A 25,035-nucleotide genomic window follows, 5' to 3' on the forward strand; every position below is an offset into this window, starting at 1 on the left:
GAAAGCGGAATACACATAGGATCCAAACATCGTGATTCTTGGGCCCCTTGTACTTTGCAATTCAGGAGTTCAATTAAGAACTTGATTCCTGATATGAACCATAGTATTGAGTTATACTGCAGATTATACCAAGTTACAGAGTTTTGATCTGTAACCTCATTAAGCACCTGATTACACCCATGCACCCTACACCCCCATACCTTACACATGCCACAGAAAAGTGGGTGGCTTCTTATTCTAGTGGCTCTGCTTTCTTATGACTCAACCCATCTTTGTGTTTCTCTCTGTGTTTCTAATTCTTTTTCTCCTGTCTCTCTATGGCTATACATTTTGTATCTACTACTATATCTATTTCACTATTGTTCTTTACTTCCTGATATCACACTGTTTGAGAGGAAATTGATCAGATCATGCAATATGGTATGTTCTTACTGGGAGCTACCTTGAGGTCATCTCAAAGGCCATTGGGTATGTACATCTTTAGCTGATAGATATTACTTTTGGCTATGGCACTGATCCTTTTTAAGGCAGGGCAGTATGGCAGAGTCACAGAATGAAAAACTGGCTAGAAAGAACCTCTTTCAGCTGTGGGCAGGGCCAACACTTAGGATTTCACAAACTTCTTTAGTATAAACGTTTTTTCACATTTGGCACCTTTATTTTTTAATTTTTTTATATCTTTATTGGAGTATAATTGCTTTACAATGGTGTGTTAGTTTCTGCTGTATAACAAAGTGAATCATCTATACATGTACATATATCCCCATATCCCCTCCTTCTTGAGCCTCCCTCCCACCCTCCCTATCCCACCCCTCTAGGTCGTCACAAAGCATTGAGCTGATCTCCCTGTGCTGTGTAGCAGCTTCCAACTAGCCATCCATTTTACATTTGGTAGTGTATATATGTCAATGCTACTCTCTCACTTTGTCCCAGCTTCCCCTCCCCACCCCCGTGTGCTTAAGTCCCTTCTCTACATCTGTGTCTTTATTCCTGCCCTGCCACTAGGTTCATCAGTACCGTTTTTTTAGATTCATATATGTGCACCAGCATATGGTATTTGTAGTATAAATTTTTTTATTTTTATTTTTTGCGGTGCGCGAACCTCTCACTGTTGTGGCCTCTCCCCTTGCGGAGCACAGGCTCCGGACGCGCAGGCCCAGCGGCCATGGCTCACGGGCCCAGCCGCTCCGTGGCATGTGGGATCTTCCCGGACCCGGGCACGAACCCATGTCCCCTGCATCGGCAGGCGGACTCTCAACCACTGCGCCACCAGGGAAGTCCTGTAGTATAAATATTTTTGATATATTATCCTCTGAAATGTACTGGTTGTGCATGTTACTCATCTCTCACTATATACTCTCTCTTTTTCTTTGTTCTTTTTCCTCAGAACTGTGTCTAAATCACCTACTGCAGTTTGACAAAACATTTTTGGATATTGAAGAATTATGTATTATTGATTACACAGAACTTCTTCTACAATTCTATTCTGAGGTTACTACTGACTGTCTTCTTAACTTCACACAGCTTTTGTAGTTGAAATACATTCTTCTTGAGATCCCTGAATTTATGGTTCCCTCCTATCAAGCTCCTCGACTCAGTGTGACTCTAAATTCCTGTCCAGTTTTATTATGTTCACTGACATATGAGAATAATAGTTTCTTCTCTAACGTGAAGTCTTTACCATGAACCTTTGTCCTCAATCATCCATTCCTCTTCCAGGACTATCTCATTCCCACAGTAACAGTGCTCCTTTTCCCCACTATTTTCCTTTTTGTTTTAATCCATCAGTTGTTCTTCTTTTTTTGGCCATGCCGTGTGGCTTGTGGGATCTTAGTTCCCCGACCAGGGATTGAACCCAGGACCTAGGTAGTGGAATTGCTGAGTCCTAACCACTGGACGGCCAGGGAATTCCCCAGTTGTTCTTTTCTACTACCAAACTTCACAACTGGCTTCAACTGTCCTCTGTAGTTGTCTCTCTATTTTTGCTACATTTTTTGTTCTGAAACCTTGTGCGATGATTGATGTTGCAAAACAGAACTTCAGTTACTATGTGGTATATTGTGTAGTAATTTCTCTTTTCTTCATAATGCATAGTATAGTCTGAAATTCAGTTGGCACTCATATTACAGGTTGTTAAATATCTCACTCGGGTCGCCGTTGTAAATATTAGCTGTTTTTGTATTGTTTCCCCACCCTAAAGATAGATGATAGGAATCATTATTTTGAACATGATTTTGGTTACTCCCTTATGTGTTGCAGTTGATTTTCATGACAGAAGCCTGATGCTGGTGACATTGTTCCTGTCGTTTCATCTCAATTATTTTTGAACAGTAAAGGAAGAACAATATTTTGCTGAACAGTTTGGACTATGGCAAAGAGCTGAGTGATATATTATCATTATTGTTACTGTGAGCAGTAATAATTATGTCACAAAATCTAATTGCTAATAGTAATCTTCTATAGCCTTTTGCAAATGTATTCAAAACTCCTATGAACTCCAGCTGAGTCAGCTTCACCACATCTTATAAAGATAAGAAAACTTTCGATTATGTAAAATTACTACATCAATGAGTCTTACTGTTTAATATTCCATTCTATTACCACAGAGACTTACAATACTAGCTATTATATTCTCTGAGTCTTAGTTCACTGACTCTGAGACTTCCAATTCCTGGATCCACCCTGCCTTTTCACTAAGTCCTGACTTTAAGCCCTTTGTATTGACCTGAGACTCTCAGTGAATATTTAAACCATTTGCTGTTAGGCACCTCAATCTTCCCAGTCTTGTTCAAAGAATGAACTGACAGGCTATATGCACATTGAATGACCCCAATCATCTCTAGTCTCTACCAATAAATCCAGCCTTAGAGTTAAGGTTTGGGGTTGGGGCGTGTTCTAGTTATTTGATGGTGGATTATAGGTTACATAAAACTTATGGTATAAAACAATCATTTATTTTGTTCACGGACTCTGAATTGTCAGACATTTAAACAAGGCATAGCTGGGATGATGTGTCTCTTCCAAAGTGTCTGGGTCCTCATCTGACTCATCTGGAAGGTTCCAGGATTGGTGGCTATAATCATCTCAAGACTCATTCACTCACATGTTCAGTGGTAGAGGAAAGAAATAAAAACCAGTTTAGCTGTTACTATGTGCTAGGAGTTTTACTGGGCAAGCCATATTCATTAGCTTGTTTAATCCTTACAACAAACGATTGATATTGTCAATAGTAACCTTAATTTAGACATGAGAAGTCTCTAAAGGTTGCCTACCATTTCCAAGGTCACTTCTATGTGTTAAAAGATAAACTGAGGCATATTTTTAAATTTTTAAGAGTTTATTTAAGGAAAAATTGATTTAAATTGGGCAGCATCCAATGTAACAGTTAGAAAGGAGCTCTGAGGAGCTGTACAAAATGAAAGACTCTCATACTCAGAGGGGAACAGGAACAAGGAAGTTATACCAGGCCAAAATGGGTCTGTTATTGCCAGGCTAATTTCCTTTAGGAGATGACAGGGGTCTATCAGGCAGATGATTTAACTAGTGCAGATCAGGAGATTCCTAATTGACTTTTTAAAGATTCCATTTCTGGAAGAGCCAAAACTATAATTAAGTCTCGGTTGGGGAAGTGTGTCTTAGCATAAGTGACTCCATTTGGGGTCTATTGTCCTATTTTTTAACATATGAAATAAAAGATTCAACCTCTGTTTTTTGGTTCAACGGCTCTTCCAATCACCAATGGCACCTCGCTTCGTGAATTATACCCTCTTCTAAATCTTTAATTTCATACAATATTGGTTTCTTCCGTCATCTTCTCTCTCACCAATACCCTCAGTACTTTCTCTCTAATGCTCCTCCTTTAAGACCGCATAAAACCTCCATTACAGCACTTACAACATTATTCTTTTCAATTGCTCCTGTACAGATTTATTCCACTAGTCTCTGAATACATCAAGGCCAGAGATTATGTCTTGTTCATCTCTCATATAGCTTGGAAAGCAGCTGTTGCTCAATCCCATCTGTTGAACGAAATTTCTTTTGGAATGAATTTTTAAAGAATCAGACTGAATACAATATTTCTGAATCTTTTTAACATAAACCATCTAAAGAATCTTGTCTATTCTACTTGTAAACATTTTTCAAGTGACTATATATGTCTATTCCCATGTACATTATGCATTAAGTTTTAGCCCCAATATGATAGCGATGCAAACATACTTTGCAGGAGCCTTAGCAAGATACGCATAATGTCTTTCAGATTTAAAATATTAATAAAACCTGAATATCGTGTTTTCAATAGTGTCAAAATGGAAGCAGAAAGCTTTGAACTTAAGTTTATTTAAAATGCTGCTAGCGATTTGTAAATGTTACCACTGTATTGGGCATGCCTGTTGGAAAAAACTATTTGTATTTATTTTAATTCACATTTCATAGACATTTAATTGTAACCTGGGGGTTATTTCCTCATTTTGTGTGTGTATAAGTATAGTTCCTTTCCCGCTCAGTGTTTAAATAAACAATAGTATCCTTCTGTGCAAAAACAATTCTATTGTTAATGCAATATATGTTTTGGTTTAAAGGCAGTATATAATATTTTGTATTTTACTAATCAACCTATGTATGTAATTTTTAATTAAACTGTATCAGTGCTATTTCATGAATAAGAGAAAAATTCTTTCTACTTTGAGCTCTAAAAGAAAACAAATTTCTAAGTCATTTAAAGTTGGAAGAAACCTAACAGTATGACAATACAGAACTGGAAGTTCAGATTAATACAATTTTACTTAAAAGAAATTTCTCAAATGATTGGACAGACATAGTACATGCCACAACAATTTTAACCTACGAAATTTAGTTTTCACAATACTACCTAAAGGTCATTTTACAACCTTGAATCCTCTTAAATATTCAATCTTGTCAAATGTGTGGCGTGACAAACTCAGAGGAATGTAGTCAGACATTATTTCACAGCTGTACAATGTTTTTACGTCACAGGCAAAATCAAGATCAAAGCCCCATACAGTTTGAGGTGGGCGTATGTTGCCACAAATTTGGACACAGAAACCACTGATAGGATAGTTCTGGACACTGTTATTTCCTGATCTCCACTGACCCATGTCTGAGTTGGCTAGACGGATAGACCTCTGAAGGTTGCACTAGCTTAATTCTTTGCCAAAATATTACCAAAAAAATAATAATAACCTGAGTGTGAAAACAACTCTCCAGGTCTGACTTTCAGACTCGATTCTGGAAGCCATACAAATGGAAAGGAAAAGAGTAAGAAGTAGGGTCAGCTCCCAGCTAGAATTAAAGTTACAACCAGAGTTCAAGGTGGAATGTGAGGTTTCCCCAGGCACTAAGGAGCCTGATTATGTTGAAAAGCTATGCAACTCATTGGTCCCTGGGTCAGAAGGGAATTGCCAAATTTCTTGGCAGCTATAAAGCACTGCTGCACAAATTATTTCTCACAGATTTTCACCTTGAGAATATGTACATAGTTAGAAATATAAAAATATTCTGATGTATTTGAATGCAATTAGTCCAATCATGGTTTGAATGACATTTATGGGGGAAGGGGAGAAAGGAAGGAAAACCTTTTTTTGAGGGGCAGTGTTTTATTCTCTTTCTGAGTTTTGGTTTTCTTTACTGTCAAGAAAGCATAAAGGAACCAATAAGGTGCTCAATACAATCTATTAGTCACTTATTGGGTAATACTACGTACATCATGCAAGAAAAGTGTTTTTGCTTTGAGTGACTTAGAATTGTATATTGTGCATAAAATAACCAAGCGATGTTAGGAGAAATGATAAATGTTATAAATGTTATAAATCTATCTAATGCAAATAACTGAAGACTTAATATCCATAGTTGAGTTGTATTTTGCCTATGCTAAATCCTTATCTTGGAAAGCCCTTTGCTCTCATTTGCAATTGGTAGAAATTAGAGTACCTACAAATACATACTGGAATATATGATTGATATATACAGGAATTTTATGTGTTTTCCCCACATTCCATCACCTCTCTTTCCCTACTTCTTCCTAAAGCCTGGTAATCTTCCGTTATTCAAAAGACCCGATTCAATCTGATAACTCAGGAGACCCTCACTCTACATATACAGCTAGCTTCATCATCACATAATTTTGCAGCGCTCCATCTGCTGGCTACACTCTGAGAAGAGCAAGGCACCTGATAACTACCTGGGTGTCAGCTTCACATATTACCTTTTAAAATTTGTGTGTACATGTGAGTGCTTGTGAAAATCCATCTTACCATTGGTAGCCACAAAAGCTCTTTAGCCTCTTATCACAGAAAGGCTGAAAAAAGAGGCAGCTCCTGGTTTAATGGTGGATATTTATTTCTCTTCTTCAAGAATGTCTTATGTCACAATAGCAATAACTTATTATTAACAGAAACACCTTTGCAAAAGTGTCAGGTCATGAGTCTTATAACTCTAGGAAGAATTGTTTCAAAAATTTCTGGGTTACAGGTGTTTTTATAACTGCATTTCATTTCTTTGATTTTTATTAAAGTCTATGCATGTGATTTTATGCATTTAAAAGTACTATTCTAGAATGGGTCCATTGACTTCATCACACCAACAAAGAAGTTTATGGCTGGAAAACAATAACTAAAAAAAAAAAAAAATAGAAGTTCCTTGGGGTAGGAAAATACAGGTCCCATAAGGAGTTTTAGACTGTTTTCTAACCTGGTAGCTATGTTCTAGACTCTTTCCCAAAGGATAGATGTTACATTCATATAGTGAGTTACTGGTTTTGGGTGCTTATTGGGTTACTGATCCACGTAGTGGTGTAATGGAAAGGACATTGAAATTGGAGTCAGAAAACATGAGTTTTCTCGTTTTCAACTTGCCTCTAAAAATAATTAAGTTCAATTTGTAAAATCTTTACTTTGTGATAGACATTATACTAAGCAATTTTCATGTATGACAGGAGAACATTTCAAAGTATAGTTTGTAATAATGCTGCTTCTGCTATTGAAGTACTTCAATCATGTTTTGGGAATATCCCTATGCTCTGACCCCTGCTCCAACCCAGATGGCTAAACACGATCTCCTTTTCTTTTATGAAAAGAGGATTGTTTAGACATCAGTTAGGCTTTGCAAATACCCAAGGTTTCATTTTATCATATAACAAGATATCGTTTTTCATTACTTGAAGTATAGTTGACAGAAAATATCAGTTTCAGGTGTACAACAGAGTGGTTTGACATTTATATACACTATGAAATGATCTCCAAACAAGTCTAGCAACCATCTGTCAGAATACAAAGTTATTACAATATTGTTGAATATATTCCCTAGGCTGTAAATTATACCCCCTGCCCATGACTTATTTATTGTATGAGAGGAATTGTGTACCTCTTAATCCCCTTTACTTATTTTGTCCACTCTCTCACTCCCTCCCCGCTGGCAACCACCAGTTTATTTTCTGTATCTACGAGTTTGTTTGTATTTTATTTTGTTTGTTTATTTGGTTTTTTTTTAGGTTACACATATAAGTGAAATTATATAATATTTTGTCTTTCTCTGTCTGACTTACTTCGCTTAGCATAGTGCCCTCTAGATCCATCCATGTTGTTTCAAGTGTTAAGATTTCATTCTTTTTTTATGGATGAGTAATATGCCATTGCATATTCTTTATCCATTTATCTATTGATGGACACTGGTTGCTTCCATAACTTGCCTATTGTGAATAACACTGCAGTGAACATAGGAGTGCATATATTTCTTTGGTTTTTTGGGGGGGTTTTGGCCGTGCCATATGGCATGTGGGATCTTAGTTCCCTGACCAGGGATCGAACCCATACCCTCTGCATTGGGGGCATAGAGTCTTAACCACTGGACCACCAGGGAAGTCCCTGCATATATTTCTTTGAATTCGTGTTTTTGTTTTCTTCAGATAGCTACCCAGAGGTACAATTGCTGGAGTCATATGGTAGTTAAATTGTTAATATTTTGAGGAGCCATACTGTTTTTCATAGTGGCTAAAACAATTTATAGTCCCACCAACAGTGTACAAGTGTTCTGTTTTCTCCATATCTTGTCAACATCGTTATTTGCTGTCTTTTTGATAACAACCATTCTGACAGGTGTGAGGCGATATTTCATTGTGGTTTTTATTTGCATTTTCCTGATAATTAGTGATATTGAGTATCCTTTCATCTGTCTGTTGGCCACCTGTATATCTCCTTTGGAAAAATGTCTATTCAGATCCTCTGCCCATTTTTTACTTGGATTACTTGTTTTTTTGATATTGAGTTGCATGAGTTCTTTGTATATTTTGTATATTAACTCCTTATAAGATATATAATTTGCAAATATCTTTCCCTGTTTAGTAGGTTGCCTTTTTGTTTTGTTGATATTTCCTTTGCTGTGCAGAAGTTTTTTAGTCTGATGTAGTCCCACTTGTTTAGTTTTGCTTTTGTTTGCCTTGCCTGACCTGAGGGGACAGATCCAAAAAGGTACTGCTATGACTGATATAAGAGTTTACTGCCTACATTTTCTTCTAGGAGTTTTATGGTTTCAATTCTTACATTTAAGTTTTTAACCCAATTTGAGTTTATTTTTGTATATGTGAAAGTGGTCCAGTTTAATTCCTTTGCATTTATTTGTCCAGTTTTCCCAACACAATTCATTGAAGAGACTGTCTTTTCCCCAGTTTGTGTTCTTGCCTCCTTAGTCATAGATTAATTGACCTTATAAGAATGAGTTTATTTCTGGGCTCTCTATTCTGTTTCATTGACCTTTGTGTCCATTTTTGTGCCAGGACCATACTGTTTGTATTACTCTAGCTTTGCAGTATAGGTTGAAATCAGGGAGCATGATACCTTTAGCTTTGTTCTTCTTTCTCAAGGTTGCCTTCACTATCTGGGGTCTTTTGTGATTCCATACACATTTTAGAATTATTTTTTCTAGTTCTGTGAAAAAATCCAATGGTATTTTCATAGAAATTGCATTAAATCTATAGTTTTCTTTGGGTAATTCCAATCCATGATCACAGTGTATCTTTCTATGTATTTGTGTTATTCAGTTTCTTTAATCAATGTCTTATAGTTTTCAGAGTATAGGTCTTTCACCTCCTTGGTTAAATTTATTACTAGGTACTTTATTCTTTCTGATGCAATCGTAAATAGTATTGTTTTCTTAATTTTTCTTTCTGATACTCTGTTGTTAATATATAGAAATGCAACTGGTGGGTGTATTAATTTTGTACTCTGCCACCTTGATCAAGTAACAAGAATTCTTGAAATATGCAGTCCTAGGATGGCATAGTTGCTCAAAAAGGTTGTCAAAGACCAAAATTAATTCCAGTTCTCTGTGTTCCATCTTTTTATTTGTTCATCTTCATAGGATGGGCATTTCATATGCAGGCATTATATTAGTGTCCAAGACAGGAAGAAGGAGAGAATGATACACAGTAGACATGCCAAATTGGTCTTTTATTTATTTATTCTTTTAATCAGAAAAACAATAGCTTATCTGGAAGCCCCACCAGATCTATTTCTACTTATATCTTCCTGGCCATATTTAAGACATATAGCCATGTCTAGCCACAAGGGAATCTGGATAGATGAGGTAAGTGTTTTAACTGGGAAAACTGTCATCTGAATTCCATTGGAATTCCAATGCAAAAAATAAGTAGAGAATAGATGAGCAATAATAGTGTCTGCTATATTGTGGAAATAGAAAAGAAATGAAACAAGATACTTAACTTTTATCTTCCAAAGCCAAATTATAAGAGAGAAAAGTTATGGTGGGTCCCTGTAGATTGTGTGTGTGTGTGTGTGTGTGTGTGTGTGTGTATAAACTCTTGGACTAGATTTAAAAAATATTGAGATGAGGAATGAGATATGATTGAGAGACCCTGAGCATCAATCAAAGGGCCACTGTCTTTCACCAGTACAAATGAGCCACTTGTACATCACTTGTAAGATAAGTCAGCAACAAGCTATCCTTCTCCCTACTATCTGCTGACAGACAATGTATAGACAATTACCAACACATTGCTAGTGGATTATCTGGCAGGACAACCATCTCTCTGAGCCTGATTTTTTTTCAGATCTCAATCAAGCCCACTCCATTGGGTGACTCCACATTAATTGCTCAGGACATGTATATCCAGAGGGATGGCTCTACGAAGGGAAGTGAAAACTTCAACATATGATCAATATGCAATTAGATTAAATCTGTTTGAGGACTTTCCCCTCTCTCTGAGTTGGTAATGGAATACACTGCTCTGTTATATACACTTTCTCTCTTTTATTCCTCAGAATAGAGCAGTGCTATTTGGAGGATCATTAGATAAATAATGAAAGTAAGGAGACCTGGTGAGTTATAAAATAGTAATCTTGCCCAAGTCAAACATCTAGGCAATAGGAGTGAAGGTTTGTAACCATTACATTGCCCAGGCTTCTGTACATATGCTACGTTGCTCATATGGAGCTCAGCTGATTCTTCCATACATGTTATGGAAATAACATAGTTGAAACAGTTGATTTTGAAAATTTCTTCCAGTTTTAAAAAATGTTCTACTTTCCAGGTATCTTTGTGTTGAATGGCACCATCCTGCATGGACAAGAGACTGTGGATACTGATAATAAGGTACAATGAGGCTTCACTAACCTCTGAGTAGAACTCTTCACCAGTGCCCATCTATCTACAGGCAAGGAGAAAGACTGAGGCAAGCTTCCAAAATGATTGAGAAAGCACTCCAAACCAATAATAAATCTGTCATATTAACAAAATTGTAAACTGTAACTGAATATCTTTTTTTTTTAAATGTAGCATTCATGGCCAAGTATAACATTCTCTTCCCTAGTTCATATATATGAGATCTTTTGCAACATGAGGTCAAATGTCTATGTTATGTACTGAGAACAATAAGACATAATTTACTGTAGTTTTCTGGGTCTTGGTTGAGGCATAGGGTAAGAACCACTGGCCTCTTTGGCACTGATGTGGAAATTGTTCTTTCCTCAGTTGAAAGCCACTCATACATGTGAGAAGGTACAGTTTTTTATTTGATCCCCTCTCTTCATTTTTCACATATCTTTGCAAACTTTGGTAAGTATCCAATTATTCTTAATACTCGAAAATACATACTTAGAGAATAGGCTGAAACCATGTATTTTCTTATGATAAAATAGCAACCAGAATAGTTTGTTACCATTGAAAATTTTTAAATATTTAGTAATATTCTAAACCACAGATATTATAGTTATTCAGTCTAACACAATAGGAAAGTCAATAAGAGGATAACTTGTCCTTGACTTCCTTGTTAAGAAAACAAAACCAAAAGACATTGATGCTGAAACATGGTATGTATTGGAGAAGTTAAAGACATAAACTGAGTTTGTAGATTTTTTTTCTTCTTTTTCACAGAGGTAATTCAAATACAGAAAGATTGTTTGTGAGAGAGAACCTAACTGCAATTGAAATAAATGATCTCGGTAACACAAGGTAAAAGCTGTTCATTTATTTAATGCATTTCAATCAACTCAAGTTCAGCTCTAGATATTTTTCCTTGAAAAATATTTGACATTTCTTCTTGCAAAAAATGTGATGTTAAAAACAAGGCTTTTTTAGGGATCTATTGTTCAAGCAAAGACAATCTAGTAAACAACAACAAAAAAATGATATGCAAAATTTAGTGACAAAATACCTTTTCATATTTTCTTCCTAACTATGTCGATATTTTTGTGGAACCATAAACAGTCTGTTAGCTATATTAATCTTTCATGAGTTCTGAAGCCAGTTAACTTCACTCTCCAAATCTGAGGTTTAATATAAAGTTACTGATAATGTTAATCAAGGAGAATATCATAGAGAAGTACAGTGTAATACCATTTGTTCTAATATTCAAAAACAAATTTAAATTTCTGCTTCCTTCAAAAGGCTCAATACCAGGCAGGATACCTGGTTTATCAAAGATATAAAATAATGTTGAAAGAAATTAATACACTGTGAAAATATAAGCTCCCTTAACCCTCACAACTGTAAGATGAAGTAGGTTCTATCATTATCTTGCTTTTACAAATGAAGAGATTGAGATCCACAGATCAAACATCCCATGTAGTAGGCTTTTGATTTGAACTGTAGTAGTCTGACCCCAGAGTCTATTCCCTTAACCACTATTTTTTCTTGAAGGTGCATTGGCCTTGCAGCCACTTTCAAATTATACGTGATTTTACCTTGAGCTCTAAAAGTATGCTTGGAGCTTTCTTTTTGACAAAAAATAATTCATAATCTCCCTTAGTAAAATATCACTTTAACATGATACATTTTGCGTACAGTCTTAGGCAAACAGTGACGTCAGCCAAGTTTGCCTTCAGACTTCTCAATGAGCAAGCTCTGTTCCCTCTCATCCACCCTTGTGGTACTATTTCCAGGTAGCTAGTGCCCTCATGCTTCCCTCCTACTTCTGAGACATACCTTTCTACCTCTCCCACCCCCAAACCCTCACACACCAAGAACTACACACAAACCTTGCCCCCCTGACCAGTCACCACTCTCAGTGCTGCTGTCCTCCCCAGAGAACAAGAGCCATATCTAGGAAACTCAGAGGCTGTTTGCATGGAGTGAGATTGAGAGGGATAGATACACTAAACATGGCCCAGAGTTAATGGACAGCATTAAAAATCATGGGAAGAAATTACCAGAAAATATATTTGGGCTCAAAAGAAGAATAAATGTCTAAACCAGGGCTGACAGCAGGGGAACGAGCTGTCTCTGAAACAGCAAAACACCCTGTCACTGAAGGCATCCAAACAGCAGCTTGACCACCACGTGTAAAAAACTCAAGCATTAAAAGTGAACCTAGGTTACATGACTTTTGAGGCCCTTTCCAGACTTGAATGCCTCTTCTAGGTAGCTGAAGGATTTTTTTCCCATTATGGAAATTGTCACTTGTGACTGGTCCCGCAAAACAGCACAGAAAATGTGAGTTTTCAAAATTGGAAGAAAAAACTTTTTAAATCTATGAAAAAGAAAAAGGAACCAAATCTTAGCACCTTACAATGCCAAAGTTGAGAGAAATAAGTTGGGAACAGTTCAGTGAGGTTTTCCTGGCCATTCATGTTGTTTTATAGTCTGGCAAAGTTATAAAATAATTATGGTAGGTGTTCAAACTATGCTTATTTAAATACTGTTATAGTAGCATACTACATTTTGTAGATAAAAATGGGATCGGATTTTTGCTAGGTATATGACATGATGAAAATAGGACATGGTAGTGCAGTCCCAACATAGCCCAGGTTTGTTCAAAAGAGTGCTTGCTATTATGGAGAGAGAGAAAAAGGAAGGAAGTTAAATATATCCATTGCTGTTATTATTTTGTTCATAGATTTCTTTAAAACAATACCTAGTCTCAAATATCAAAGGGATTTAAGAATGGAAGCCTAAATAAATCCAGCTTTTCCTTTTTGCTAGTAATTGTTATCAGAAACTAACTTATTTTTGTTTAGATCATGTATCTAGAAAACATGTTGGACTAATTTAGTGAGTAAAGTGCCTTTTACATAGCTTTCCTGAATCATTTACAAAATCTATGACTATATCATTTTTTTCCTAAAATAGAATGATTTTTGCTGATTGGACCTATACTGCCCAATTAGATGGAAGTAAACAACTTATCCAGACATTTTACATTTTAAACAATGTTTTCTCAATTAGTGACTGTTTTACATAATATAAGTTTTGCTTCATTTTTTAAAAACTGAAGATTCGGGCTTCCCTGGTGGCGCAGTGGTTGAGAGTCCGCCTGCCGATGCAGGGGGCGCGGGTTCGTGCCCCGGTCTGGGAAGATCCCACATGCCGCGGAGTGGCTGGGCCCGTGAGCCGTGGCTGCTGGACCTGCGCGTCCGGAGCCTGTGCTCCGCAACGGGAGAGGCCACAACAGTGAGAGGCCTGCGTACCGCAAAAAAACCCCCAAAAAACTGAAGATTTGATTGTTTCTCCCAATAACCACATAAACTCTTTAAAGAAACCCTTTTAATTTTTTAACAAACCAAAAATTTAACTGGCAATTATATATAGTAAAATGTACAATATATTTCAATATTGTAATGTATAGTATATATAATATATAATATATATGATGATTATAATATACAATAGTATAATTATAGTATTTATATTATATTATATATATCATAAAAATAGATGAAGTTATAGAAATAGTAATTGCTGTCCAGAAATATATTATCAATTTGAATATCTGAATTCCCTTTACAGCCTGTGGGAGCAATGGGCTACTTGACAAGTGCTACTCTAAGTCTCATTCTTAATATGTTTACTCAAAGAAGCCTTTTCAGATCTTCCAGAACTCCTAAATGGGGTTATGGCTCCAGATTATACATCTGTAGCACCCTTTATTTCCCATTTCCCATCATCAAACGTATTTTACCAAATACTTTCTTCCCAGCTAGGCAGTAAGGGCCATGAGAGCAGAGGACTTGGCTGTCTTGTGCTTCACTCACCCCCAATACTTCCTATAATGCCTGGCTCAGAACACACACTCAACAGAGTTTTGGTGAGTTCATGCCTGACCAAGGCATGTCTTGGGCAGCATGGAGATGAAGAGAAAGGGCATTCTGTATTCCAATTAAGAATTTTACAGTCTTGGTAATAAAAAAAAAATTGTTCAAATAAAAGTAAGCTAAAAGCTATGTACCTAGTTAGGGTCCACTCTATATACTACCCCACAAGTAGGGAGAAAGAAAATTCCAATATGTCAAAGAAAAAAATAAATGTCCCCTTTCATAACTACAATCCCAATATTTGGAGAATATGTTGATAAAACTGTATGTAATTAGAATGTCTCATGGTATCAAACCTCAGGAAATACTTCTTGACATTTTTGTTTTCGCTCAAAACTTTTTATGCTACTCTTTGCAGTAACAAAAGAAAATTTCTCTAAGCTCACAGAAGAGTGTTGAGCAATAGTAATCCAGAGGAAACGTGATGTTCTCTATAATCTTGGCAAAAATCTCAATAACCTTCCCCTAGTACTTTGGAATAAAAAATTGTGTAGATGCTTTCTCTTCCAACTGTCATTATAAAGTAACTAGTGACCTTTCCTGTTATACTCACAATCATTAATGAGCTAGGTAGCAAACACAAAAATATTCATATGCATCTTTCCCTGAATCTTGTTAATATAAGCTATATCTGGTGCTCAAATTCTTATGTATAATCGGGATTCCCTGATACTACATGTGCTGAGTGACAACAGCAGTTTCTCGGCTTCATTCTCATAGCATTTGATCAACATCCTCTCTAAAAGTCACCTTTCCCTTGCACAGCCACCATGTCTTTCAATCTGCAAACAGAATTCATTGATTCAGCAAAAGTGCATTGAATGTCTTCTATGTACCAGGCACTCTGTTAAGCCTCGAAGCTTAAAAAAAAAAATGAATAAGGCAAGGTCAGTGGTATATCACACAGAAAGACATAAATATATAATTTCAGTACAATACAATAAATGCCATGATTGAGGCATTTGTGGCATTTAAGGGATAACAGCAATCTGAAGGAAAGAGATGCTTTTTCTAAGAGGATTTTTAATTTTCTGCCTCCATAAATACTTCTGATATGATGTAGTTAATTTTTTATGGGGAAAAAAAGATATGATTTTCCATATGTTGTTTGCTTATTCATGAAGAAAACTTCATGCACACTCAAACAATTTGTAATTCCTTTCTCTAACAATCAGGGTTTGGAAATTTTCATTCCACCCTGGCAACCTCAGCCAGAGCCAGTTCTCATCCTCTCCTAGCTTCCCTCTTCCCTAGCAGGCAGGAATGTTGAGAATTGGGTACACAATGACTCAGCTCCCTTTTGATTAAACTTGCGCTGGTCCATGCTAGCCTATTGTCAGCTCCATTGTTTGCTCTATTTCAGCTCCATTTTTATAAGTCCAAGACAACCTATGAAAAGCCAGGGCTGTCATTTTGAGCAGCTTCCTTTGAAATCTCTCTCATGTGTGCGCTTCCTGGTCTCTAAACATTGGTTACACACTCAGATTCTCCTTTTTCCCTTTCTCTTTTCTATGGACGACATCTGCCATGACTTCTAATCTGTAATCTCTAAAAAACATTGATCCTGTGATTGCACTGTGTACTCCTCAGATGACACTGGACTAAAACCAAAACAAACAAACAAAATAAGCAAAGGAAAGGTGCTTCCAGTTACAGGAAGTAATATGTCCACAATCACTGAGGTATAGATATTGGACTTTTGGAAATAGAAGTTTAGTAAGAGTAAAATCTGTATTGATGGTTGCCTTAAAATTGGCTTGGTGACTAGATATGTGTCCAGACAAATGACTTAAGCTCTATAAAAGATATAATAATACCAGCGCTGTGAAGCCATTGTGAAGATTAAATGAGATACTATACATACAGAGCCACATATATAGATGTTATTCTTTTTATTTATTTTTCATGTATAAAAGACATGCCATGATATTACAACATGGTTTTTTTTTGATACATTTACAGTTTTTTGTTTTGTTTTAATTTAACTTCCACTTGTTATCCAGAATTCCCTTAGCTAGTTAGTGGTTTCGTGGTCACACACTAATTTTACTACATTTCTAATTGTTGTTTAAATCTTTATTTGTTTAAGATAAAAAGCAAGATAACCCAAAAGTGAAAACCTTTACTTTCTATCTATATGAACACTTCACTTAAGAATATGATAAGCACAGGAATTTGAGTCATTACTTTATTTTGGTACATATCTTTACCTATTTGTCCTGAACTTCATATCTTGACCTATTTACCCCACACTCACCCCATTCCCTCAATTCCCTTTTATTTTTCCATGTCTCCCATGATACAGTGTCCTATTATATGTCTTTCCAACAGAAAATCACAATCCACACTGTATTTTCATTCCTTCTACTATGAATGATTGCTTCATTCATCAAAAAACTATGTATTTAGTAGCTATTATAAGTCAGGCACTATTCAGGTGTTAGAGACAAAACAAAAGCCTCAGCCTTCCTGAAACACATACTGTAAGTCCCCTATATATGAACGAGTTCTGTTATGAGAGTGTGTTCATTACGTCCAATTTGTTCTTTAAGTCCAACAAAGTTAGTGTAGGTATCCAACTAAAACAATCGTCTATATAGTACTGTACTGTAATAGGTTTATAATACTTTTCACATAAATAATACATAAAAAACAAACACAAACACAAAAAAATAAATCTTACAGTACAGTACCTTGAAAAGTACAGTAGTACAGGACAACACTGGCTTAAAGGAGCTGGCATTGAGTGAACAGGCAAGAAGAATTACTGACTGGAGGAGGAAGGGGAGGTGGGAGATGGTAACCCTGAAGGATCATCAGCAATAGGAGATGGAGGGCAAGCTGCAATTTCATTCACTCCTGATGTTGATGGCAGAGGTTCTGGGCTTGAAATAAAGATACAGTACTTCTGTACTCTATACAGTACTGTACAGTAAAGTACACAAAAGCACAAACACTTGTAGAGGATGAACACACGTGACAATGTATGCCAGACATATGAACTTACTTACGAGATTGGATATGCGAACGCACATTTGACTCTTTGAAAGTTTGCAACTTGAAGGTTCATATGTAGGGAACTTATTGTATTTTAATGGAGGAGAAAGACAATAAACCAAGAACAAAATTATTGAATAATATCAGGTACTGCTAAGTGCTTAGTGACATATATTAAGACTCAGAGAGGGATTGTTTATCAAAGAGTATTCCTTTTTAACATCTATGTTTTTAACTTCATATGTATGTAATCAGAACCAGATTTTGGATTTAGTTAGCTCAATGCTCATGAACAAGGTATGTTCTCATCTTAATGCAATGGCTGGCTTGAGTCTAAGGTAATGCAGGCCTTAGTAAAAACATGTTCACATTTTATACCCACTTAAACTTCTAATTATTAACAAAAGACGTATATAACCAAGCTATTAATTTTAAGTGGTACAATTAGTTCCTGGCTTGGGAAAAAAAACTTAGATTCTTAGAAAAATGATATTTTAATGTTTAATAAAATTTTAAATTTAGGTAGCATTGTTTTTAATTCAGTTAAGATGAGAAGGAACACAATTTTCGAAGTCTTGAAATCCTAATTAAGTATTTCAAAGTCTAACTGTCTACATGTAAGTTGAAAAAAGAGTTCAATTTTTATAAGAATTAGTTCAAGCTGACAAGCTTTTTGATGTACTTAATTATAAAAATAAATGTCCTATAGCATTTGCAGATAGTGCTGTAGAATTTGTACCTAAATTCTACCATTTGATATCAGTTCAACTTAAGATTTAACATGGTTAAAAAGAAGAAGATGAAGGAGGAGGAGGAGGGTGGGGGAGGATGAGAAGAAGGGGAAGAAAAACAACAGCCCCCAGGGCAGCAAATTAATTGCAACAGTTTACTTATAGTTTCAAATTCTCCCAGGAATGGAATTTCTGGAATTTCCAGGTCAGCACTAATGAGGTAAACTTGCCTGAAATAGTGCTTTCTTTCATTTTGCTAATAACCTCTTCATCCTGCTCCATTTCTATAAAAGCTTTCCATTTTGTATAGTTTTTCAGAGTGCCTTTCTATTTATTAGACAGGGTGCTGTTTGATTCATGAATCATTGAACAAAGTCAATTAGATCTTCAAAGTTCTTGGTTGAATTTTGTTTTTTAACAGATTTGGTGGCAGCAGTGGGATCAAAGGAGACTTCTGGCAGCTTTAGGCACAATAAGAAACACACCTGCAGCACCCTGCAAACGCTTTCAGTTGAGGATTTTTCTGTCCTTCTCACCATTTCCAAGGACTAATGGTAAGTTCCTCTTGGTTTGAGCTCCATTCTCTTTGCATCATGTTCCCAATCTAACTGGCTTTCTTTTAGAGCAGATCAGCTTGAGCTGGTAGAGGATTCTTCCTGGATCTCAATTAAGCTGGCAGATGGCTCTGCTGGGAGCCAAGCCCCTAGCCTTTCAGAGTGCAATTCCACAGGAATTGGTAGTGGTTATTGGTCAGAGTTGGACTGGGTCTAATTTAAAGACCAGCTGGGGACTGGGATTGCACTGGGTCCAATTTTAGCTATAATGTGTCCAATCTAACAGCTGGACTGGGTCTGATTTAGGCTGGACTGGGTCTGGCAGAATGCCTCAGCTGAATAAAGTTTTATTTAAATGGGGTTCTTTATATTTAAAGAGTTGAGCACACTGCCTTCTGGCCTACCTGCTTATTTTATGTCTGAGAACTGTGATCCTGAAAGACGTTGAAGCTTGTTTTGTGTCCTGAGAGCTTGTCTTGGTAGCTGTCATATTGGAAGCTCCGAAATATGGCTGAATAGAAATGTGAGTTGCACCCCAATTTGAAGCAAGGTGTGGCTGGATGGAAATGTGGGTTGAACTCCATTTACAGCTGGAGACCTATCAAATTGCTGCCAGACCTCAGGGGAGATTTCAGTGGCCATTATGGAAAATGTTCCAAATAGAAAAGCTCATTTAAGAAGTGCACTTAAAAGCAAGGGCATCCAAATCAAACAAACAGAATGGGATACCTATTTTAATTAATATGCAGAAGACCACAAAAGATTTTGAAATTCCAAAATAGCTTAATTGAAAGATTCATTGCAAAAGTCTAATAAAACATTTAAGAGATAAAATGTACCTAAAACAAAAAATCTACAATCCAATATTTTAAAGAGTTGGGAATAACTATCTCTGTCTTGCAAAGCCCTGCAGGGCCAAAGGTATAAATCCTGAGCTGTAGAAGCTCAAAGTTTACCTGCGTTGGTTTTTTTTTTTGGTTTGTTTGTTTGTTTTGTCAATCCCCCAAACTTCACCTATTTCTTTAAAAATGTTTGAAAAGATCCGGAATTTGAAAACAGAATTGTCCTGCACTTAATCTGTCTCTTTCTGATGTAAATTTCCTACCCCCATCTTCTCATCTTCTCTAGGACCTGAAGCATTCTTTGAAATGCAAACTTTAGGAAGAAGTTTCTCATTAGAAGAGAGACAGAGAGAGAGAGACAGAGAGAGAGAGAGAGATTGAAAGAGAGAGAGAGAGGGAGAGAGAGAGAGAGAGGGAGAGAGAGAGAGAGAAAGGAGGTATTTGGAAATTGGGCTACTGAGAAATTTTACAAATCGTTCCCATAAATATTAATAATTGCAAGGTCTCTGCATCTGTCTATATGTTTGTGTGTGTGTGTGTGTGTGTATATATATATACATATATGTGTGTGTGTGTATGTGTGTGTGTGTGTGTGTGTGTGTGTGTGTGTATGTTGTAGATGCGTGATGTTTTTCTACCTTCAGATAATACTGAGACAGGAGATAGCTGGGCCCCAGGCTGAGCAGCTGGAATTTGTCTCCTGTAGACCCTTCAAGATAAAGATAAGGCAGCAGCAGAGAGGAGCTGGGCCCTGCTTGAGTAAAAGATAAGGAGGCCACATGTTTCTCATTCTTGAAGTCAAGGAGACCTCCTGGACCACGTATGCTCAGAAAGCACCCTTAGGAGTCAGGGAAGGGTGGGCAGTCCATAATATGTCCTGCCAACCTCCCAGACCCCCTCGTTCTGGAATCAATCTTGGCTAAAAGATGCACTTGCACGTTTGAAGGGCCCTGAGTCAGACCAAATATGGACATGAGCCAGATGGTTTTTCAGAGGGAACCCAGAAAACTGCCCGCTTATAAGTGATTTAAACTACCCCTTTGGCATGTGTCTCTCTCTGAGTTCGCCTGTGTGTCCTTCCACATGTACTTTGCTTCTAATAAATGCTTTACTTGCTTTACTGCCTCTGCCTCTGTCTCTTTGCTGAATTCTTTCTTCAAAGAAGACAAGAACTAAAGTCCTGCTTCAACTGCTGGCCCTTGTGGTCCAGTGGCTAGGATATCGTGCTTTCACTTCTGCAGCCCGGCTTCAATTCCCAGTCAGGGAACTAAGACCCCGCTTCAAGCCACTGCACTCTGCAGCTCCCCGAGATAACCCCTGGCACATTACATTCTCTCAAAAGCTTTAAATGTATATTCACAGTCACTAAGCAACAAGCAAATGATCTCCCTAAGACCAGAACGTCAGAAAAGATTCAAAGAGACTAATCAGTTTAAAGATTATCAGTCTGGAACTATTAACTGTGAATGTTACACAGATAATAGGCAAAAACATGATGACCTATGGATACCACACCAAAGATCAACAAAGCTGTGGAAACTATAGAGTGGTAGCTGAGAGCAGCAGTAATGCCTTAAGTTTTGATCACATCTCTCAAGCTGAGAATTTGTTCAAAAGGAAAAGTTTGTTTAAAAAATAAAAGAAGAAGAAAAAAGAAACAAAATTCCCAAGGTCAAGTCACTCGCCCCCAGGTCAGAAAACCAATAATTGCAGTTGCAACTTCTCCCAGGAATGGAATTTCTGAATTTTCTTGTCAGCATTAGTGAGGTAACCTTGTTGGAGACAATTCTTTCTTTTCTTTTGCTAATAACCTCCTTGTCCTGCCATGTTATAAAAGCCTTCCATTTTGTACAGCTCCTGGGAGTGCCTTTCTATTTACTAGATGGGATGTTGCCTGATTCATGAATTGTTGAATAAAACCAATTAGATTTCAGAATTATTTGGTTGAATTTTTTTAATAAGAACGTATTTTTAAAAATTAATTAATTTATTTATATTTTGGCTGCGTTGGGTCTTCTTTGTTGCGCATGGACTCTCTCTAGTTGTGGCGAGCAGGTGCTACTCTTTGTTGGTGGTGCGCGGGCTTCTCATCGTGGTGGCTTCTCTTGTTGCAGAGCACAGGCTCTAGGTGCGCGGGCTTCAGTAGTTGTGGCTCGTGGGCTCTAGAGCACAGGCTCAGTAGTTGTGGTGCATGGGATTAGTTGCTCCCTGGCATGTGAGATCTTCCCAGATCAGGGCTCGAACCCGTGTCCCCTGCATTGGCAGGCGGATTCTTCACCACTGCATCACCAGGGAAGTCCCTGAATTTTGTTTTATAACAACATTTGTGTTTGTCTGTTTCTTGGTTTGTTGACATATTTGCCAGGGACTAAAAAAGAGATTTGCATTAGAATTTCATTTAAAAGATGTTTACACTAATAAACATACCTAGCACCTATATTTTGGTTTCTAAATTCCATTCCTCATCACAAGGAACCAGAGATCCTTGAAGAAATGGCTGAGTTTAGGACCAGGTTAGAGAAGGTACATTGGCCAGAAAATAATAAATTATACTAAGACATATAAACACACACAAATATATAGATATACACACATATACAAATGTACATATATGACTTTTTTAACACATTTAAGTGATTTGCAAGAAGTTTCTCAAACAAAGCAATATTTCTACCTTTTTTTAAAAAATGCCAGCTTGAAGAGGCTCTCACTAACTAAATCTAGGAAAATGTAAGCACACAGCAAAATAAATAAAGGTAATAATGGTTTACAATCTAATTCCTAATAATAAATATAGAAAAAAAATGATGGAGTTAGAAAACTCACCATATAGTACCCATTATACTAAAAATTAATTCAGTCAGGAATTATTCATAGACGCCAAGTTTGAGGAAGGGGATGGATTTGAAAATTAATAGCATATCTATATATTCTCAAAGTATCTCATCATAAATTTGTTTTATCAAGGGTAGCCCATTCATTGGAAGAAAATATATTTCTCAGTCAAATTCCCTCAAGAGTGTAAGAATTAAAATAGTCATTAAATGTAAACTAATAAACTTTTGCATAGGTCTATTACTACATTAAATGTGCTAAAGAGTGAATAAATAACAGTTGCATAAAAAGATACACATTTTACAATACAGCAGGAAAATACATATATAATAATAAGCAAAGAATTGATTACATTAAACACAGTTTTGCTAACAAAACCTTGCCTTCAATGTCAAGGTTTCATATTATGTAAAAAAGAATCACATGGAACTCATTATATTTAGTCAAATTTTCTAAATAGTTGTAAATGCAAGACTAATGCAACCAGTAAGTTGTCTCTTTATATATAGAAACTTCCTATAGTAAACTTGCTATTTCCATTTTAACTGGTTTCATAGTAACTGGGTCAAATTTAACCAGAAGTGGTATTCAGATGGTTAATTGACATTGATGAGCAAGTTCTTAGGGCTTTCCTGGTTTTCCTTCTACTCCTTTGTTCACTGTCTGTCTCTTAGTCTCACCTTCCTCTTCCTTACCTCTAAATGTGAGAAGATCTCAACACTGTCTCAATGCTTCTTTTCTTCTCATTTTCTTACTCTAGTCTCCTCATTATCCATTCTTATTCATACAGATGACTTCAATTACCACCTACATGGAGATGACACATACATTTTCATCATCATTTTAATTCTCTTTTCTGAGGTCCAATCTTGTAGGTACAGTTGCTTATTTAACAACTCTTCTTGGATCTTCCAAAGGGGTCTTAGTGCCTAACTCCCCCTCATACCAGCTCTTCTTGAAGTGTTTTTATCCCTGTGATTGTTATCATGTCCATCTTCATCTTCACCATTCATCCATCAGTTGCTGTCTCTACTATTAAAAAGACTTCTGATTGGATTGCTCTTACCCACCTGGGCCCCTCTTAATTCCATTCTGCACAGTGAAACCAGAAATAGAATCGTCTACTCCTGATTAAAATGCTTCCATGACTTTCTAATGCTCTCAGGATGAAGTGGTTCTTATTCCTACACCCCTCTTTTTGCTCCTCTCTTATCTTTTAACCTTTGTTACTCTCTAAATTTTAGACACTTTTCTTGTCAGTCAATTCTACATAATTCCAAGCTCCTTTCCTGTATGGAGACTTTTCATAGGCAGCTCTTTCATACTGAAATTCCCTCTCCTAATGGGTCTTCAAAACTCAGTTCTAGCATTATGTCCTCGCTTGAGGGATCCCTCACTGATTCCCTTAATGTGATATTTAACTCTCGCAGATTCTCCAAGCACTGTGTACCTTCCCTTTATAGAAATCACAAGATCAATTGAACATATGTGATGATTTGATTGTCTTCCTTCGACTCTAGATTCCAAGCTCCATAAGAGCAGAGAAATGTTTATTTAAATCACTAGTGTGTCTTCGCACACTACAGGGTGCTTAGTGCATGTTAGGCACTCAATAGATACCTACTGAGTAAACGAATGATTGAACGATCCACTTCTCCCCTTCCTGAGCAGTCAACCTCATTTACAAATGTATTAGAATGAGGCCCAAACTGAGAAATTATTTGGAAACTGGAGGGGTATCTGGCAGAAAGACTATTGCTAGGATCATTGAGCCACACTGAATTGAAAAACCATCACATTTTATTTCCGCAAAGGATAATGTCCCCCAAGATTCTCCTTTTACAAGTAAGGAAATTGCAAGGCCCTAGCCTAGCTGCTATGAGGGCAACCATAATAAGGTTTGCTTTCAGAAAATTTGTAATAATTTAAAATATGATAAGCACCATGCTAAATGTTTATATGTATAATATGATTGAATTCTCCTAACCAATTAAAATTAATCCAGTTTCACAGATAAGAAAACTGTGACACAGGGTTAAATGACTAGCTACTGTTATATAGCTATTAAACTGCATCCAGCTTAGGTTTGCCCAGCTCCCTAACCCTGCTCTTTCAATTACACTAAAATAGTATTTCTATTCATGTCATTCATCTCTGCTCTCTTCAGGTGCCTCCTAAAATATAAACCCGTTTAAACACATTGTCTCATTCAGATGTTACATTTTTCACCAACCCTACATCTAGATTCACCTTTCATTTCTACTCTCTCTCTCAGCTCTTTAATCTGTGCCCTCTGGAACCCAATTCCATTACAAAACACCCCTATGGCATTTACCTTTTCATGGTACCCTGATTAACTGAAACCTGAGTCTTGTCAGTGGATATTCCTGGTATCTGCAGACTAGAGAGTGGAGCCTTGTCTTTCCCACTTAAGGATAAAGTGTGTGTGTGTGTGTGTGTGTGTGTGTGTGTGTGTGTGTGTGTGTATGGAGGGGGTGCAGAGAGAGAGAAAGGGAAG

The sequence above is a fragment of the Phocoena phocoena genome, chromosome 13 (assembly GCF_963924675.1).
Source record: "Phocoena phocoena chromosome 13, mPhoPho1.1, whole genome shotgun sequence".
Lineage (NCBI taxonomy): Eukaryota > Metazoa > Chordata > Mammalia > Artiodactyla > Phocoenidae > Phocoena > Phocoena phocoena.